General features: G+C 45.2%; 1 long non-coding RNA gene across 1 annotated transcript; it reads right to left on the reverse strand.

Moving 5' to 3' along the window:
* Nucleotides 1–11708: 11708 nt before the first annotated feature.
* Nucleotides 11709–12927, reverse strand: LOC147247892 (uncharacterized). Its single transcript, XR_015109615.1, has 3 exons — nt 12777–12927; nt 12193–12217; nt 11709–12085 (listed from the first exon to the last, which is right to left on the reverse strand). It is a non-coding gene; the product is annotated as an uncharacterized LOC147247892 (long non-coding RNA).
* Between the last annotated feature and the right edge of the window lie 481 nt (nt 12928–13408).

Below are 13408 nucleotides of genomic sequence, written 5' to 3' on the forward strand. Positions count from 1 at the left end.
GTTTCAGGGGGCGGCATGGCTCGGAGGTAGAGCAGCCGTCGAGCGACCCAAGGGTCGCTGGTTTGATCCTCACTTCCCCTGGTGGCCATGTCCAAGTATCCTTGAGAAAGATGCTGAACCCCTAATTGACCCTGATGGCCCTGCGACAGTCTGGCGACCCGTCCAGAGTGAACCCCGCCTCTCACCCAGTGTCAGCTGGGATAGGCTCCGGGCCCTGCGATCTTTCAGATCAGATGGATGGATGGATGATGGTTTCAGGTGCAGATGTGCATACAGTGCGTTTGATGGAGGAGTCTGCTCTTGGTGCAGTCTAGACAGTCCAGTCTTGAATGAAAATGTGCGCGGGGTACAAGTCTGTGTTTCTTGCCAGATCCTGATGTTACACTCCTGAAGGTGAGGGGAAGGCTAAGTGCTTGAATGGGCATGCAGACTGTCAGAGTCAAGAATAATTAACTCCAAACATTTTCCTGGTTAACATGATGAAAGGCAGCGCTTTTTGTATCAAATGTATCAAATGTATTCAGCTAGAGTGATGTGAAAATGCCACTGTCACTGAATGTGTGTGTGTGTGTGTTTGTGGAGGCATTTTCTGATGCAACCGCTTGCAGAAACCAGTGCTGTAACATGATAATGAGAGTATATGTGAGGTGTGTGTAGTGTTAGATTGCTCTCTTGTCTTGGGAAAGTGTTGTGTTTCAGTCTACAGCAGGAATCCGAGCACTCAGCTCACTGCGCACTTGAACGGTTAGCCGGGAGGGAACGCCTGTCATTGGCTTGGAGAGTGAAAAGTAAACCTGCAGCAGTAGCTTAGGTGACAGTGTACAGTTCTCCCTTGACACAGTTGAATGCTCTGCTTCCATGCACTGAGAGTGTATTGCTAATGTCTCATAATTGCTAGCATGTGTACACATGTATCATGGGGTTTTCCAGTTGTTACAGCAGCTTTAACGGCACGTTATAAGCAACGTACAGTCTTGAGTGTTTTTGTGAATGGGCCTTTGTGTCCTTACTTGTGTTTATGAACATGCATCTATATATCTGGGTCTGTGTATGTAACTGTAACCCAGTGTGTCTTAACTGGGACCGTCCTCAGGTGAGCCACTGAGGCAGTGGGAAACGCGATCCACCTGAGAACTGCCCAGGGAATTGTGGGTCATTGTACTGAGGAGAAAGACGTGGCCCTGCAGCGTGTGTCTGCTGAATAAGAGCCACTTGTGCCATTTTACACGACGTACAATAACAACACCACAGCATAAACCAATCGAACCAGCAGGCGTTTCTTTTCCCCCTGAGATGAGACCTTGTGTACAAATACCTGCAATTATCACAAACCAATGAACACCACATCGCCTCGCATTGTTCCTCTGCCTGAAAACATGCAGCCTTGACAGCTGTGTTCTAGCTCGGCATTCAGTAAATGCTGCGACGCAATGTAACTGATCTCTGTGTTGATTGAGTTTTTGTTATGGACAAACACAATCGATGTGTGTTGGCTTTTCTTTAGAGAGAGCGAGCGAGGAAATGCTGCTGTTGTGGTTACTACAGTATGCATTAGAGCAACAAGGGACAATACTGGCACATCATTGTTATCTATGATATCTGGTATCTTCCCCAAAAGCAACATTATGCAGTATTTTTACCTTTAGCTAACAGTACCAAAGTCATTTTGATGGTACGCTGGTCCTGAGCTGAGCTGATGTAAACTGGCTGTCTCATGAGGTAAATAGTACGGCACTCTGCAAGCTCATGTTACAACAAACTGCAGCTTTTATTCTATTCCTTCGTTGCGATACAGGGCATTTCATTTCTCTTGTGTTCAGCTTTGCTAATGACATGACTTGTAACGGGTGGCTCAGCTCGCACAACGACTTTAATGAAACCTTAACTGTGAGACAAAGGAGCGTGAGATCAAGTGAGAAAAACTGGGAGATCAAGTTTGAGAATTTCAATATAAGTACAGCTGGTTCTTCTCACGGTGGGAAATAAAACAGAGAGAGAAAGAGAGGAGGGCTGTGCAGTCGTAGGTGAATGCATTCGCCTGTTGTATTTCAACTTCATGCATGCTCTGCAGAAGTGCCACAGTGGCAGTTCCGCTCCGTCTTGTCGAGACACTTGCAGGAGTTGCTGGGATGATTTACAATCAGCCTATAATGACAGCTGGGATCTGTGTGGGGTTTGGGGGACGAGCACAGGGGTTCTGTGGGCAAGACCAGGCAGATGTGGGTGGAGGTTGAAAATCACTCAAGTTTAAATACATCTTTATGTAGTTGCCAAACAACTTGTCTATGTCATCATCCTATACCTCTAGATCCTCTGCTTCTTCTTGTCTAGCTTTACAGCTACAGGCTTTTTTCGTGAGGTGAACAGAGTGACCTTTGTTTCACGCTTCTACCTGGCAAACTGCCTGTCATTCACATACAGAACAGCAGAAAGTGAAAAATGGATGGAGGAGGGGGCGCTGTTAATAGCTGCTGTCAATCTCGCCCCTGACCTCTTTAGCACATTCCTCCCCTTCTTTGCTTATTAGTCGTATATTAGCTTTTCCATTTGTCTGTGCTCGCGGCCTGTGTGCTGTTACACGGACGGCCTCATGAAACCATTGGAGAGGTGGGCACAAAGGTACCTCTGTTTTTCCAGATGCAAGGCAGCCGTGCAAAGTGAAGCGTCGGTATAGACTTTGACAGCAAAAATGGATTGAGTGTGTGTGTGTGCGTGTGTGTGTGTGTGATACTTACCCACTCTTTCTCCGCAAAAAGCCCCCCTCCCCAGCACCAAACCCAAGCCAGCCAACACCTGAAGCTTATTAAACATAAATCTCCACTGCGCCATAGATGTAACTTGAAACCCATACTGGCTCTTAGCTGGAGCTTCATAAATCTTTCGCTTCTCTCCTTCCTCTCTCGTCAACATTCCTTATATATCCCGCAGAATGTTGTTACAAAATGAAAACATTTGCACCTCTGCTGTTGACAAAATCTTGAAACTCTACAGGCTCCCCGAACTATCCTGTTGCATTCGGTGACACGTGGATGTTGTTTTGGTCGTGAGATATATTATTCAGTATTCAATAAAAGTATTCAAGTCTTCAATAAAAGTGAGAGCGACAGATGTTATGACTCGCATATGGAGAGAATATGAAACTATTCATTTTGCAGGAATGTGTAGTGACAACAGATGAAAGGGTTTTAAAGGAAAATAACTTCAAAAGAAAGAGAAAAAAGGTGGTAAAAAGGATTATAAAAATATAATTATCAAATATGAAATCTTTATCAAAATAATTCTAAAACAGACTGCTATTTATTACGACTGCGTATTTTAAAAAATATTAATAAAAAGTAAAATCAATGAGCTTTAGCCGGGCTTTGAGTTTGTTCAAGCAGCTAGCTTTGGAAGCATGAATGTGATTATACTCTTATGTCTTTGAGTTCAATCATGGAAATAATAAGTTATATTGCACCACAGGAACAGGTGGAATGAATGACATCACTAAAATATCTTTGAATTGTGCTGAAATACAAAATTGAAATCCAGGGAGTGATGCATGCGATGCTCAGTTGGAGCTATTTAATTTGAGATGAAAATGGAAAAGCGGGGAAATAGATACCACGACTTGCAAGAACACCAAAGCATTATAATACATCTGAACATCTGGGTGCTATTCCCATAAGTGAAAGACACAGCAGCAGGATGTTTCAGAACGGGAGGGGTGGAGTGGGGGGGGGGGGGGGGGTGGTTGGTTTGAATTTGTGGCTGCATCACAGACCGCCACTGCCAGAGTCCCGGGCTTAGAGCCGCAGAGTTCATGACACGCTTCCCTCCCTGGAAAGAATGACTACAATAAAAACTACAATAAAAAACGGGCAGGAGTGTGTGCATGTGTGTGTGTGCGTGCACGCGCGTGCGTGTGTGTGCATGTGTGTACATTACAGTGTCAGTGGGCAGAATTGGCAGCAGTTGCAACGAGAAGGAGAGCACATATAAGAGAAGTATGGAGGTGTTATGAACCAGGGATGTGCACAAAAGGCCCTCTGTGCAGGGGTGGTCGCTGTGTTAGACGCTCGCTTTCTTGTGCGTAAACCTTATTTCACTGTATTTTTGGGGACCTGCCATTGATATAACACATTCCCTTCCCCAAACCCTCACAACTGAATGCCTCACTAGTTCAAGTCTTAACCCTCAAAGGGCCATTTCCACTTGGAGGTTGCAGCATTCTGCACGTCACAACCTACAAGCCCCCACAATTATAGTAAAGCAAGGCTATACACACACACACACACACACACACACACACACACACACACACACACACACACACACACACACACCTTTCACAACCTGACCTGACGTTGCCCAGCGTGAGCCGGGTGAGCTCATATAAATAACACGACAAATAAGGAAAAAGTGAGTGAAGAAAATAAAGCGCAGGGTTGAGGAAAGACATGAGAGGGAAAGAGGGGAAACTTCAGCGACAGCAGCAGCAGCAGCAGCAGACTGTCAAATAGAGATCTCGTCTCTCTAGCGACAATGTCTCATTGTTTTTCAGAGGTGGGGTGAGCGGGCGAAAAACCACTGGAATTGTGGAATGTATGAGCCTCATTCATCACCCCCATTTTCTTCTGTTTAAAACATCCGCTGTAATAATAGTTGTGCTCACATACGTAAATACAACAGTGATTTCCTTTGGCAAGCAGAGCTCTTATGACATCTACCCCCAACAGGCAGGGAGACACTGAGGCTGTGTATGTCTGTGGTCCAAAAGTGTGTGTTTACACACTCTGGCGCACATTTGGAGACTGTCTGTCCAAGAATAACAACTAGATAAATGACTAGAAGCCAATAACAACCCATGCCTCAGTTACAGATGCCCTCTAGTGGCCACTCTAACTATGACAAGAGGAAATCAGCTGACGTCAGAAAGTATGCAGGATAGAGGGCAACAAAACTGACTCTGCAATGGGAAACTGCGGTTCATTTCCTGTTTCCTAACCAAACCAAGTGTTTTTGTGCCCAAACCTAACCAGACTTTAACCACAGCATTGACACATCATATAATGAAGGTTTTGGAAGGTGCAATCGTGTTAGGGAACACGCCTATGTGTCACATGCATATGGGCTGTAAAGGACACGTGCAAATTGTATCAGAAGGTCAGAACAGGAAATTTTGCATTCTTGTATTTGAGGAGCACTGAAGGTTTATACTGCAGGAGAAACAGCGTTCTTTTTCCTCCTGCAGAGCACAGACCATTTTACTGGATGGCAACTTCTCTGCTTCTCGCCAAATCTGCTCCCCCACAGTGCTGCTTATTGCTAATAAAAACCTGAAGCACTAAATAAACATTTTCAGTAGAAAATGCAGATGGAGGAAAAAAAAAAAGGAGGAATCCAGTGGAAAAAAATCAATTTGTCACCAGTTCCTTTTTGTTGTTTTTTGCCATTCATGTGGAACCGGTAGTGTCACAATCCCTATGGCTATGTTGCTGTTTTAGTAGCGTTGTTGTTCAGAGCAGAGCCCCCCTACTCCCGGAAACCACACCAAAGTGTAACTCAGAATCTAAACATTATGGCTGGAGTCATACAGCAAAGAGGACAGGCGTCCTGAAAGTGGTGTGTAGGCCAACAAAACAAACACAACACACAGGATAAACCACAGCGCGTAGGAGGAGGCCGGCCTCTAAATCTCAGCCTCTCAGTTTCCATATGCAGCTCTGCTAAACCATGAAGATACACTATCAGACTCTTTCGTGACAATCCAGACGGAGCGCTTTGTGCAGGGAAAGACACACAAGAGGTGAGATTAATGGATTCTTCTCCAAAGACTGCTTGGTTTACAGGGCCCCTGCACTTCCCTCTGCCTTCTTCCAAACAGTAGCCTCCTCCAAACAGGCAGACATGAATATTTACAGTAATTAGACACATGCATGTGAGGACAAGACTGGAAAACAACCACCAGCATGAGAGGACCATCATGCGCTTGGACGAAATCTGTGAGATGTAATCAGTTTATTCTCATAAATCAAAACCTTCTGTGTTTTGAGATCTGTGGGCTGAATTTATTTATGAAAGAATCCGGATAGATGCAGGTGCAAATTTCTGACTTTGTTAGAATCCTGCAGGTAAAGACAAGCTTGCTGCTTTGGTTTGACTGGTTAACTTTTCTGGATGAATGCTCCTCAGACTGGCAGGGCATCTCTCTCTCTCTCTCTCTCTCTCTCTCTCTCTCTCTCTCTCTCTCTCTCTTTCTCTCTCTCTCTCATACAGGGTTGATAATAGCAATATTGTTTCATTTAAATAGTAATATTTTGCCTCACATCTTTACCTGCAGTTCTCTGGCTCTGATGCCAGATTCATTGTAAGTGAGCATGTCTCTTACTTTGATGAAAATGAATTCAAAATTGTAACTTAATATGACACGTACTTCCTGGTAGATGAAAGTGTCAGTGAATTAGCGCTGCATCGCAGAGGTCCCTGTGGCTGCGCATCAAGGTTGACATGAGCGGAGGAGACAGAGGGTATGTAGTTTGCCTCGCAGGGGAAAGTTTCTCAGGGCTCCTAAGTTGGCCAAAACACACTCAGCTGTGGTGGATAAGCAGATGGCTGCTCGGACTGATGCACGCCCTTTTGCCTCCATTGATTTCCTGTTGCCATCACTGACAGGAAGTGATCTGGTGATGCTGATCTAGGAGAGAGTGCAGGGCCTGTAACTGATTCAGATGGATAGTCGCTCAGCCGTGAGATGAACATGGTGATGTTTTTGTACTTCATGTAACATCAAATGGATTCATAAGGACACTATGACATGTGTGTATATGTGGTGTGTGGATCCTCCTTTAAAACAACAACACGCGGGTGGTTTACTTGCCCCGATGGACAATCTTGTCCAGCCAATCAGCGTGGGAAAACGTGTGATAACTTCATATGCTGAAAATTGCAAAAAATGTTTGAGGAGCTCCGCTGGTGCCTCTCATTTAACTGCTCTTTGTGAATCTGTTTCTGCAGGAGCTGCTGTGTTACCCTTGTTGCTTCCAGAGTAGCCATTTCTACTACAGCACCACCAGCACCACCAGTGGCGTCAACAACCACGGGTGGGTGTCAGTCCCGACTGGTTCACTATCTCTGCTTTCTCACTATGGCTCTGGAGAGGAACCAGCCATCGCAGCAGAGATCCACCTCTGAGGTTGTGAGACACGAATGGTCTCACCAGACAAGATATCGCCATCTCCCTCCAGACAGTGATGTCATAAATCATAAATCATCACAATGACCCTGACAGGGCTCCTTGAAAAAATAGCACCTGATGTGGCCCTGTTTGCTGAACTTCAGCCTCTTTTTTGCTTTCTCTCTCTCTCTCTCCCGCTCTCTCTCACACGTACACACACACACACACACACACACACACACACACACACACACACACACACACACACACACACACACACACACTCACACACACACCTGGGCCAGCTCCAGGGCCATGCTTTAAAGAGCTGTCAATCAAAAGTTTAAGCTTCCCTGTGTTGGCTTGGGGCACCACTTAACCCCCTCCAACAACTGCACCTGACTGAGCTTGTGCTGAGGCGTCACCTCGCCCTGGGGCAGATCAACACAGCTCACCCTACGAGGACCAGCCACCGTGTCACACAGAGAGTTCACTTTGTGTCATTCTTGGAAATTTGTGAGAGAAAGAGTGGGAAAGAGCATTGGTGTAGCAACACCTCACAGATATCTCCATGCACTCCCATTGCCCTCATAGTTCTTGGCAGCCGACAGTAAAGTGAGATACCATAGGAAAATAAAGTCCTGGACCCCAGCCTTCCCTCTCACAGCCTGGAGGTTGAGAGCTGCCAGACCAAACATGGTGGCTTTACACACAGTTGAAGAGAACACTCATTTTAAAACTCGTGTGAATGGAGGAACAAATGTAGGGAGGAGTGCTCTCACATCATGTAGCCACACATATGTGCACCCGTGCATTTAGCATCAGCCATCCGTAAACTCCCAGGCATCCACTTTCACTCAGCCTCGCTGTTCGTCTAGCGACGCTGCTGTCCGCTGTTCAAATGGTACAATTATCTGCAATTTATGCTCAGACAAAACGGATCACTTCCTCAGTAAATGAAATTCCCCATTAGGAAGACAGACAAGGGGGAGGAGATAAGGTTAGTATTACTTTCTTTGGTATGAGACAGGAGTGTTTATCCAGCAATAAAACAATAGGACAGATGCTTTAATGCACTCATCTCTGATACGTTTTTAGGGATTTAGAACGCTTACAAAGTGAAATTAAAGACAAATTCTCAGTTAACTCATAACGCTCTTGCCTTCTTGGAGAGTTCCAGCCATTAGTCTGCAGCTCATATCTCAGCAAGAGACTTGAATGACTTTCTCTTAACGAGTGATGAGAAATGTAAAAGCTGTGGAAATCCAGTGCTATGCTTGGATCCAGCTGGCTTTCCATTAGCTTCTCATATATCCATTCATCATTTTAATGAGCCCGAAGGAGACAGTGGCAAAAACAAGAGATCACGGAGACATTGTTTAGCAAATGGTGGTGCGAGGCTATAAAGACTTCTGGCTCCACTCCAGCTCCGTTCCAACCAGGAAACAATAACAAGTGTATCTTGTTGACTCAATCTCTATCATGTTGACTCTGCAAACTGTGCTGAGGGAATTGTTACGAAAGACGACAAGAGATTGTATATTGGAATTCTTCCTATCAATGTCTTGTCAAGGGGTTATTTATGAGAAGTAAATTAATTTTTTACATAGCTAAGCTGCTTGAACCTTCCGGATCACTTCAATGATGCTCTTGATTTGAATTATTTCTGTGGCTCACAAGTGCTTGTTGAGACTCGTAGGCTTTCATCTATATTCTGCAGACATGCATAGGGACGCACACCTAAAAGGAAAATTCCATCCCCTCTTCAAGTGTCGTAATCAATCTTTTGCCCTAGTGAAATACAAGAATGTGGCTATTTTCTCTTCAAATGTTCCATTTTCCACCAGGCTGCTGCATCCAGTTGTTGTTTCCAGCATTTGAAAGAAAACCACAGAATGCGCTTGAATGGGGGCAATAGCATAGCGGCAGTTTTTCCACTGCTGGTAACACAGAAGGAACAGAGGCTAAGACACATGTCAACAAACGCCCCTGTATCAACAGATGATTTGAGAATTGGCGGCAGTGGAAGTAGGACCCCCCACTATGTGGAGATGCCAGCTATAGATCTGTTAAATTCACGTGCCAGAACCTCAACAACAATTCTAATGGAAAGTCAAATCAACAGTGCAGCCTCCTGACCACCGGTGAATGTTGTCGTTTGGAAAAGAGCAGCTTCCAGCAACAGTTTCTTGAAATGACCTTCGCTATTGGAAAACCAAAAAATGAATGATTTGTCAGTACAGTTCAATTCTGGTTAGATTTAGGAACAAACCCACTTGGTTTAGGTTGAGAAAACATTGTGGTTTGGGTTGAAGTTGTGAATTGCAGTGTTCCGAACGTAGCCACTGCATCAGCCTGGCCTCTGATGCAGACTCGCCACCTGTTGCAACCAGAACCAGGGAATTTGAGTACCAACCATAAAATCGCGTTTGAAATTTTAGCGCGTTGCATGACAACGTTGCGAACAAGATGGCGAGCCCCTGCATTTGTTGTTTATAAGTGAACAAGGAAAAAAAGATGCAAGAAATGAGAACAGGAGCAGGGATGGAGGATGCAGCACACACAGGACCGTCCTCTTCTGCTTCTGACCCAGAGCTGCATATGCTAAGGTGCTGTGGTGTCAGGAGCTCATGAGATGGAGTCTGCATATCGGTGCACTTTATTGGCATCTGGTTTGTTTGGTAACAACCCTTAGGTGGTATGAGGACAGGATCCACAGATCCTGAACCAGAACGAACATGCGCAAAAGATTGAGTCATGCTGACCCACGTGGACCCCGATGACACGGACGCTACGAAGCAGCCGCGTCACGTCACATACTGTCTGATAATTACTACCATCCCACTGACTTGCTTTGCTTTTTAAGGTTGATATGGCGAATGTTTGCGGTAGACATGGTGCAACATAACATATACTTAGAGTTATTTTTCTGGCCAATTGGTTAACGTCTACTATCCTTCTTTTTTTTTTTCCTCCATTTTGGGGCTCAACCACTTGTTGCCGGGCAGACTAGTTTGTAGGCTCTGTAGATGTGTTTCACTGAAAACAGCTGTCTGCAGCGGAAAACAACATCATGAGAGTGGTGAGACTAAACCAAAACAGGCCAGATAATGAAAACAGTGAGCTGAATCACACCATAAAGCTCTGTAGCAGTAAGAGAGCCGGATGATAATTCCCTCTACTCCTTCTGGGTTCATGAACCCTTACATAAAAGTAGTCACATGATCCATGATAAGATAGAAAATATTTGCTTCCAAGTCTCCTGAAATAAAGTCAGTGCCCTGCAAACATTTTATCTAGATGAAATAGAGCCATAGGAATAACAACCTCATGGCACAGAAACACAGAATGGCTCCAGGCATGCAACTCATAGGATGGATTTTAATTTGTAAGCGATCATCATTGCGATTAGAGATCCATTCTGCTTGTGCGAAAAAGTGAAATGAAATTTGGAGAATAATGCAAATGTTCACTTTTGTATCGGTCAATCACCCTAACATGAAGAACATCCCTGGAAGAACACACTCTTGATTACACACACATACACAAAGATCAAGGTCACTTCTGTGTAACAGATTCAGAGGATAAAAGGCTTCTGTGTGCAGCCCTAATGACTGATCTGTCATCAGTTTTCATTACGTGCCCAGAGTTGACCAAGGCGAGACCCCTTCTGTCTGAACACTCGTGACTGTGATGCTGAACTGCGGGTCGTGAAAGAGCACAAAGAAGCTTGCAGTTACCTTAAAGGGACCCATTTTCTATGTGTTTATGTCAAAAGGATTGATGGTGGGATTATTCCACTATAAAGTGGAGTAGGAATGAGGTCAAAAACCTGGGAATAAGTTTGTATGGTGTTTATTTGTCTTTAGAATGGCAGTTTCTGACAAGTGGCTAAATGAGTCTGCAGAGGTCGTTGCATACTTTAAACATCATCGTTCTGAAAAGATGAGAAGCGCAAAGTTAGTCGTGGCGACGCTGAAGTCACGCGTCCCATGTGTAGTTATACCTATACATACAATGCATGCAATATATACGGTCATAAGGAGCGGTTGTGAATGATGTCCAAAATACTTTACTCCTAACCATTGTGTGACAGGCTTCTTACTACTCAGTGTGGTGTTAGATCATAAATCTGCAAATGTTCCCAAGTTGTTGACGATGCACACACACAGCACCATCTTGGTGGTGAGGTGCGCATTTACGATCATTTTATAAGATGCTGGTGTTTGGGGAAACATTTCATCGGCCCCTGTATAGTGAGGAATGACAGTGGGATTGAGTGGGTTTGTTGCTCACGCCTGGAACACACCAGGGCCGAAGCTCTGGTGCAGCGGGCGCTCACATTATGGACGGCCCTGGTGTGTTCCAGGTGCTGTTGCTAGTTACTGGCACCATACTAGCGAGCTCAGCTGACTAACTCTTTCAGTGGATGCACGATTGCCTCGTATGCTCATCTTCATCAATCATTATGAACCAAACACAGAGGGAAAAAAGGGCCCAGGTTGGAAAAATAATGGAACATCCCTTTAACCCCCCCCCCCCCCCCCCCAAAAATTATGCAGCAGGAAAGAAAGTGGTGATGCGTGTTTGGCATGTGCATAAAGAGCGGTGACTCGGGTCGCTGGCGTGTGGCCTTAAAGGCAAATTCCAGCAAAGTCATCATTTGGAAGAAAAATAACATGCCTCATGAATTCTAGAGTAGTCTACAAGATGTGTTGCTTGGGCAATCGCATGCTTGTCCAGTCAGCAGGAAACCAGAAAATAACAACATGATGGGAAACTGCAAGAAACAGATTTACAATCCCAAATGAGCTACTTCTTCATAGACTTGATATCAGAAACTGTCCCACTGCCTGTGAGACATCAGGATGGATGATTCAGAGCCAGAGTGCAGGTCCAGGACAGGAACCAGAGCCTCCAGTGTGTCACCTTAGACAGAACACACAGCAACAGAGGGAGATCTTTCTTTAAAGCCAGGAACACTGCTGACACTATTTAGACAACTGTTTAAGTCTCTGTTTCCCGTTATAACTCACTGAGCCTCCTCTTGCCTCCTTCATCCTGCATCTCCAGGAAGGAAGATGACAGCGAGAGAGAGAGACAGACAGAGAGAGAGACAGACGGAGAGAGAGAGAGAAGAAGAAGAAGCGGTACACACACATGAAACAGATACTGATTTACAGATGCAGATCTACTCTAGTCACTATTGCATCTGTCAGGAAATGCAATCTGTAAAAATAATCCAACATTACTGAAAGCAATGATTTCGCTCGCCTCCCTTTAAAACAGAAATTCCTGCACAAGTCAAGGACATCTACAGATAATCTGAACCGCGGCAGAGATGTGTTTTTTCCACAGCGCTGCAAGATAACATGAGTTTCGATGAGATTACCAGAGATTTGTGAGAGCCATTTCCTTTTTAATTAAACATTAATATCACTGGCAAATATTCAACGTAAAGGATTGATCTGGTTTATCACAGTCAAACAAACAGCGAGGATAGTGATCTGTAACAGAGACTGTTTCAACACGCTCCTTCATAACGGCGCTTAAAAATAGCTTTGATTCACATCCTTGAAACAGCACAAAACGTGAGGAAAAACAGCAAGAGTTAACATACCCCCAGTTCCAAGAATAGGCTGCACCACAAGGTCCAGGACTGGATTTTAGCCATATGAGCTGCATTCTCTATCTGCTCTGACCCGGTTGTATGTGAGCCGCAATAACAAAGGCGCTCAGCAGTGGGCCCCAGGGTCCGTTTACTCAGTGGCGTAATGTTTGTGCACTCATGGCCCTCACAGCAGCCGAGTGAGCCCTTATCAGGGGCCCCGGCCTAGCTCACCACAGCCCTCTGGAAGGCTGTGGCTCCACTGCGCTGTGTACTCTACCACTGCAAACAGCCTCACACAAAGGGGAGAAAAAAGAGCAAAGGGTGAGGAGGTAAAAGAAGGATGAAAAACAGAGGGTTCGGATGCCTGGGGTCTCGGTTACTTTCCATAAAGGGGTCTCCATCTGTGCACCTCTGGAGGGATAGAGGAGAGGAGGGTCAGAGAGCAAGCCTCTCTCCTCATACCCTGGAGGGGTTTCGGCTTTGGCTGCAGAGCAGGGAATGAAGGCAGGCCTAAGACCCTGCAGACACGCAGGGCTTGGCTGGGTACTGTTCTGTTGGCCTAAGAGCAAGCAAGAAGGAGGGGGCTGCGGGTGCCAAAATATCCCAAACATCACACTGATCAGCAGGGCTCTTGGAGGAAT

The sequence above is a fragment of the Aulostomus chinensis genome, chromosome 16 (assembly GCF_037954235.1).
Source record: "Aulostomus chinensis isolate RoL2024-O1b breed Wild chromosome 16, RoL_Achi_v1.0, whole genome shotgun sequence".
In the NCBI taxonomy this organism is placed as follows: Eukaryota; Metazoa; Chordata; class Actinopteri; order Syngnathiformes; family Aulostomidae; genus Aulostomus; species Aulostomus chinensis.